Source organism: Odocoileus virginianus, chromosome 1 (assembly GCF_023699985.2).
Source record: "Odocoileus virginianus isolate 20LAN1187 ecotype Illinois chromosome 1, Ovbor_1.2, whole genome shotgun sequence".
NCBI classification, from domain to species: Eukaryota; Metazoa; Chordata; class Mammalia; order Artiodactyla; family Cervidae; genus Odocoileus; species Odocoileus virginianus.
In genome coordinates, this window is record NC_069674.1 from 1421770 (window position 1) to 1429256 (window position 7487).

Genomic DNA, 7487 nt, shown 5'->3' on the forward strand with positions numbered 1-7487 from the left:
ACTCTTAGAAATGTCAAAAAAGAAAAAGAAAAAAAAGTAACAACACTGCCTAATTTATATATACAACAACTACATTTCCTAAACATTTTTTCATGTAGTAATTTTCACAGCTATCTGGTGAGGTCAGCAACATTCATCTCATTTTACTGATGCAAGTGGCTTCCCAGAGACAGATAGACAGTGGCCAGCACAAGGCAGCGTGTGGACATTGGGCAGTGTTCGTGCACCGGAGTCCCACGATCACTAAGAGGCTAGAGAAAGAACTTTCCAGATGGGGCCTTGGCCTGCTGTGCCTGGGTCACCCAGACAGCCCACGAACAAGCACCCAAGGAAGACAGTGCTCAGAGGGGCCAGGAGTGCCCACCGGGCCCCAGGGCGTCAAGGGAAGGACGTGAGTGCTTCAGGAGGATGGTTAATCCTTACGTAGCCCTGACGGTTGGCAGGTCCACACTTCTCTGCTGCATCAGAGTGGAGGCCAAAGGGAGGGCTGGAGAGAGACTGGAAAAAAAAAAGGAAAAGAAAGAGAGAACGGAATAGCCAGAAGCAAGTGACCTCCCACCTGCTCCACAGCTTCACCTTGATTCCGGACAGACAGCCAAGTCTAGGTTCAGAAAGAAAATTCAAAGGCACTCTTCCCAAAGCTCTCCAGATTACAAAAACATTAACCTTTACAAGCCATTTGGGGTCAGGCTCAGTGCATTTAATTAAAGACATATTGCTTTGCTCAAGGAGAATGTAGGATTTGTAACATGAAACTAAAACACGGGAAAATCAGGTTTAAAAAAAAAAAGAAATAGCCACTGCCCTGGTGGCTCAGTGGTAAAGAATCTACCTGTGGAGGCAGGAGACAGAGGTTCAATACCTGGTTCAGGAATATCTCACACGCCGCAGAGCAACCAAGACTGCGGTCCCGCAGCTACTGAACCTGAGTTCTATGGCCCGTGCTCCACGGGAAAGTCACCCCAGTGAGAAGCCTGCACATCACAGCCAGAGAGAAGCCAGCGCAGCAACAAAGACCCCCACAGCCAAAAGTAAATACATAAATATAAACAAACAAACCACACAAAAAGCCCCCAGCAGAAATCAGTAAAGACTTACTCTGTTCTCTGTCCCATAAATGAAAAAAAAAAGAGAGAGAGAGTGAGAGAAAAGAGCAACTTTCCCAGTGGTTTAGCTATAAATTTTGTGGTAAATAGGGCAACTATTAAATTAATTCTGTGTGATAGTAAAGTGATTAGCTTTGCAAAAAATCCTCGCCTGCAGTGTCCTCCCCGTTCCAGCCCTCGGTGGCCCAGTTTCCAGCCGTTTCCACCTGATGTCTGGGCACGGCTGGGCGCGCTCCGGCAAAGTTGGCTGGCAGACACGCCTGTGAGTCTCAATTAGGCAGGAATTTTAGGAGCAACAAAAATTATGGGAGGAACGTGGCTTCATCAGTCATTTTCCTGCAGGAACAGTGGCAATTTGAAGAGTTTTAGCACTTTGAAGGTCAAGATTAAAAACCAAGTAATTTATTACCACTGATTTAGAGATTAACATTGTGCCAATTAATCAATTACTCAATGTGACGAATTGACAATTAATTGACATTTCAGTTCCAATCTGGCAAAGCTTTCTGATTTCCTTAGTGAATAATACGAAATCGCTAAATTGAAAGGTTATGAGGATTTCTTCCAAGAGCAAAATGAAAAGGAATTAAAAAAAGGATACATAAGAGTAATCGTTCACAAAATTTTAATATAGGAAATATAGGCCATTGTTTCACCAGTGAGCAAACCGAAATCACTGAGTGAGCGGGTTTAGGCAAAACCAGGCCTTTTATTGTTGATTCAGGAAGGTTTGCCCTAGGCGTTTTGTTCTCCTGCTTTTGCAAAAACTCCTATTGCCTTGAGCACTGAAGCTTGAAGCTTTGCCGGCCTCAAAGCCTTCAACAGCAGTGCAGTTCACAAACAAAGGGTGTTGTAAGCGGCCGGCTGGGTCGGTTTTAGGTCACCCCTCTGAACAGCCCTCACCGTGTTCCCTGCAGTCAGGGCCAGATCCAAGGTCAGGACAACCACACACCAGCTGTCCAGCCAAGACCACACCGCTCCCTCTGGGGCGGAGGGCAACGTGGCCTGTGCTGGCCTGGGAAGTCAGCCGGTCACAGTGAGGGGTCAGACCGGAGGACGGCTCTGAATGCCAGGAGCAAGAGACACCCGGATGCCCAGCACACAGGCGGGCCCGTCCGAGAAGGTCAGGTGAGGAAGCAGGGGCAGGGACGCGCTTGAAGTTGGAAAAGCCTGCCATCTTCCAGGCTCCCAGGCCCCTCCTGCCCCTGGCTGCACTTGTCCCCGGGCCTGCCTGGCAGGGACTGGCTGACCTCTTGGGCTCTGACCTTGACCTCTTCCCGGAGCCTCTCCCACAGCTTCTCCGTCCTGTGTTCCCAGCGCAGCCCAGACCCGTTTCACTCTCTCGCAGGAAGACGACTCCCTGAGGGGCATCGTCCTCCGCAACCGAAGGGGAAGCGTGGCTGCCTCTGTGGAAGCAAGCCGGCCGGACAAGCAGCGGCCCAGACCCAAAGCTTAATTAGGTAAAGGGACCTCTGCAGTGAAAACGACGTTCCTGATAGAAACAGCTGGAAAATAAAGTGACGAGAGACCTGTTTTAGTGTGTGCTTCAGTTAAGAGAGACCCTCCCATCCTCACAGCGATTGTCTGAGACCCCAAGTGAAGCCCCAGCTGTCAGGGTCCAGCGAGCCATCCCCACCCCCACCCCTCACTCCCCGGGCACTCTGACTTTTTAAGGCTCTCGCCTTTCCTTTGATTCGCTCAGAAAAGCCAGTCAGGTTGCTGGACTGAGGGCTCAGAGAGGGAAGGATGATGCTTGGAGGTTGCAGAATGTGCTTCGTGGTGGGTGGACACAGCCTGGGCATAAGGACACCCACAGCGTGTTGTCTGAGGTCTCCTGCTCTTTCTCTCACTGTCTGCTGGATCCACAGACTGCCCTCAGGCCAGGCAGCTTCCGGTGAAGGCAGAGGTGTGGGGGGCGGGGCCTGTATCCCCCTTAACGCGACGATCAGGACTGGAAACTGAGGCTGAGTCTGGGGTGAAAGATGCTGGGAAAGGAGAGAAGCCCCAGCAGAAGTGATGGTCAAGGACTCAGGAGGTCAGTGGTTGCCAGGCAAGCTCAGGATCAAGAGCAGTCAACACAGGGGGCCATGAGAGTGTTAAGTGTTAGTTGCTAAGTCGTGTCCGACTCTTTGTGACCCCATGGACTACAGCCCACCAGGATCCTCTGTCCACGGGATACTCCAGGCAAGAGTACTGGAGTGGGTTGCCATTCCCATCTCCAGCAGATCTTCCTGACCCAGGGGCTAAATCCAGGTGTCCCGCATGTCAGATGGATTCTTTACCGTCTGAGACACCAGAGCCTGTGAGAGTCAAGTTTATAGCAGAGAGAGGAGGCTGGCCCCTGGCAGATACTCATCCATATCCAAGCCTACAGGGTGACCACGGCTCACCCTGCCCAAGTCACCCTGATGAGGTCCTGTATCGCTGGGAAGGCAACCAGCTGCAAGTATGAAACCAGTCCGACAGTGGCCCCCATGTCTGGGGACTCGGCCTCACATTGTAAGAAGTCCCAAGGTGGGTGATCCACATAGGTGCAGCAGCTCAAAAACACTGCCAGAGACTCCATCTCTCTCTGCTCCATCCTGCCTGGTATGTGAGCTTCCAGACTCAGACTTATCACCCAATGGTTTCGAGGTGCAGGCTGCCTATGTGTCTGCCCTCCTGTCAGGCAGGGAAAAGGGAAGGGAAGAGAAGAAAAGTGAAAGAAAGAGAAGGAAGGAGTGCTTCCTGTGTCTGGTTAGCTGAACTTTCCCAGAAATCGTGCTCATACATCTCACTGATTAGAACTGTGTCACATGGTCACCTGTACTTTCCCAGAAGTCACACGCACACATCTCCTTACATCTCATTGGTCAGAACTGTGTCACATGGTCACCTGTACTTTCCCAGAAGTCACATGCACACATCTCCTTACATCTCATTGGTCAGAACTGTGTCACATGGTCACCTGTACTTTCCCAGAAGTCACACACACACATCTCCTTACATCTCATTGGTCAGAACTGTGTCACATGGTCACCTGCACTTTCCCAGAAGTCACACCCACACAGCTCCTTACATCTCATTGGTTAGAACTATGTCACATGGCCACATAAACTTTCCCAGCAGCCTCCTCCATACCTCTACTCACATCCCATTGGTCAGAACTGTATCACATGGCCACCACAGTTTCAAGAGAGGTTTTGGAGCACTAGTGTTTTTGTTGGACACATTTCCCCTCCTCTGAATACGGAGTTCTTTTTTAAAAAATTAATTAATTAATTTGGCTGCATCAGGTCTTGGGTATGGTATTTGGGCCTATCTCTAGTTGTGGTGTGGACTCAGTTGTCCTGAGACAAATGGAATCTCAGTTCCCCGACCAGGGATCGAACCTGTGTCGCTTGCATTGGAAGGTGGATTTTTCACCACTGGACCACCAGGGAAGTCCTTCAGAGTTCTTTTGTGAGTAAAGACCCCGGCCTTAAGTGGACGTGTCCGACTGGTATTAAAGAGTCTGGTAAAAACCTGGGGAAGGAGAAGGTCAGTTGGGTAGAGAAGAGGCACGCACACACAGCATGTGGTATGTCACCACAGGGCCTCTGTTCAGGGTATGAAAGATCTCAGTCATGCCCACCACGGACCGTGACCTGGAAATTATGTCTCCACGGGGACACTTAGCTTCTGGACCAAATTGTTCTTTAAGCAAATTAGAGATTGAGGCCAATTGCATCATTTCTCTTAATTAGCAAACCAATCTCTTTCAGAGGCTGAGAGTCCAAAAATGAAATCCGTCATCCCAAGTTCTCTGTCAGCTCACTCGCCAAGCAAAAAGGGAGAGGTATGGATGTGTTGCACCCTCCCAGCCCACCAGCGAAGACGGAGAGCAGAGGAGAGCATTAGCATTTAAGTGGCCTGTTAATGTCTGGAAGCCTAAACAGTCACAGAACAGCAATAAAGGAGCTCTTCAAATGTTGCTGGAGAATGTCCATAAAGAGGATATAATGAAAAGGACTGCCCAAATGTGCAAGGATAATATAGTTAATGTATTACTTCTTTTATTATTTTATCATCTTTCATTAATTGCTGGCAGCATGCCTGCAGAAGTTGGTTCCATGGAAAGGGCTTTTAGTTAAATGTCTTAAATGAAACGACCACTTAGAACCTGCGAACAAGGTTGAACCAAGGTTCACTTGACTTCAGTAAATCTTGTCTGAAGGGTGCAGGGGAGGGAGGAAAGGGATTCATTCTGGGACAACCTTACAGTGCTCGTCTTTAGCTGCCCCACAGCTGCTTGGAGCTGACTGTCTCAAATTTGGAAGCACGAAGGTGTGATTTTATTTTTGGAAGAAGGCCTTGTCTACCATCTGCTGCCACTAATCTGCTGTGTGACCCTGAAGAAGTGACTTGCAGTCTCTCAACCTCAATTTCCTCACTCTGCAAAAACTTTCCCTGACTCCAAGTTTATTACCTAGATATTTCAGGGTAACCCGGTCATATATTGGGTTTCTCAGGTGGCACTAGTGGTAAAGAACCTGCCTGCCAACTCAGGAGTCTCAGGAGGTACGAATTTGATCCCTGGGTCAGGAAGATCCCCTGGAGGAGGGCATGGCAACCCTCCCTAGTATTCTTGCCTAGAGAATCCCATGGACAGAGGAGCCTGGTGGACTTCAGTCCATAGGGTCCCAAAGAGTTGGACACAACAGAAGTGACTTAGCACCAGGTCATATATTAATTAGTGGAGAGGGTGGTGAGGTTGAGGAGAGGAGTGTAACCCAAAATCAAAAGATGGCCCCAGAAAGGGATGCCCGCTGCTCAGGACTGCTCTGCAGCCCCCAGACACGTGAGTGCGCACCCCTCCTTAAAGCCCCAGCTTCCTTCATGGTGCCAGGTGCCCCACCACCTCCCTGCAGACAGCAGAGCACCGAGGGATGAGGCGTCCCCAGGGCCAAGGTGCTCCTGCCCGATAGGCCTCCTTTTCCTGACCATCTGGGGGAAAAAGTATGAAAATGCCACCAACTCCTGATTTCAGCAGCTTAGCTCTCCCGTCTTCTTGCGCATCTCAGATACAGCTGCCCCTCACTCGAAGCTAGCATTTCTGAAGCCCGGCCTGAGTGCCTCGCACCACGAGGGCAATCACACAAGCCGTGGCTGCCCAGATGCGGCCTCAGGAGGCGAAGGGAGGGGCAGGGCTGGGCTGCTTCTGGGACTGACTTTCCCAGGCTTGACCTCAGGTCAGCTGACCATTTCCACTCAAGGGTCCCATTTGTACCCCCAAACCACCAGGTCCCAAGCTGAATAAATCAACTTTCTGGTAAAGGACCCCTTCTGCAGACATTCCAGCCTCTTTTCAGTGGCTCTGTAGCTTTCCTCTCTAGCCCTTTGTGTGGCCCCAACCTCTGGCCTGTGATCAACCCCAGTCCCATCTGGGCGCAAAGCTACCCGACTGTAAGCTAGTATAGACATGGCCAAGTTTTGATGACAATAGGTGCATAACAATTCATGAAATTTAACTGGAATGAATGACTCCCTCCTGGGTTAGACTCTGCCCTTGTACCACTTCCATCCCCTCACACTAAGTCAAGGTCTTGGTAAAAGAGACTGCATCCTTCCCAGTCACTGTTTATCTTTTTGTCTCATTTTATTCCGTTAATAACAGTTTTGCTATCTGAAATCATCTTGTGTATTTATCGACTTGCACACCACGTGTCTTCCCCAAGTAGAGTATAAATTTCATGACAGCAGAGACCTTGTCTGTCCTGTCCCTCGCTGTGTTCGCAGGGCCAAGCGTGGGGCCAGGAGGATCACAGGAGCTCGATAAGCACTTGCTGAGTTAATGGACTCATCCCGTATCCTTTAATATTCCTCCTCAATCTGCACTGCTCACCACTGCCAAGTCTGACTTCCCACTTGTCGCCCGCTGCTTAGACGCCTGCGGTGTCCCCCCACGGCCAGGGGACAGGGGCTCCAGCTCAGCCTTCCTCACCACCCACGTGACCCCTCCAAGCTGACTTTCCACCTAAGCTTCTCACGCACACGGCCAAACCCTCCAGGAAGTACACATGCCTGGCCCAGTCCCACGTGTCCTGGTTAGAACTCTTAGTGGCAAGTAATAGAAACCACCTGGAGCTGATTCAGAAGGTGATAGAGTTTCAGTTGTGTCAGATGAAAGGAGTCAGGGAGATGGAAGGGGTGATGGATGCACAGCAATGTGAAGGGACAGACTGTCACTGAACTGTCACTTACAAATGCTTAAGATGGTCAGTTTTATGTTACGCATACTCTGGCCACCTGATGCAAAGAATCGACCCACTGGAGAAGACCCTGATGCTGGAAAAGATTGAGGGCAGGAGGAGAAGGGGACGACAGAGGACGAGATGACTGGATGGGATCTCTGACTCAATG

The 7487-nt window shown here is 50.1% G+C and overlaps 1 long non-coding RNA gene across 1 annotated transcript; it reads left to right on the forward strand.

The window, feature by feature from the left end:
• The first annotated feature begins 2041 nt into the window (after nucleotides 1-2041).
• On the forward strand, nucleotides 2042-5058 carry LOC110134333 (uncharacterized). Its single transcript, XR_002313017.2, has 3 exons — nucleotides 2042-2234; nucleotides 2455-2566; nucleotides 4850-5058. It is a non-coding gene; the product is annotated as an uncharacterized lncRNA (long non-coding RNA).
• The last annotated feature ends 2429 nt before the right edge of the window (nucleotides 5059-7487 follow it).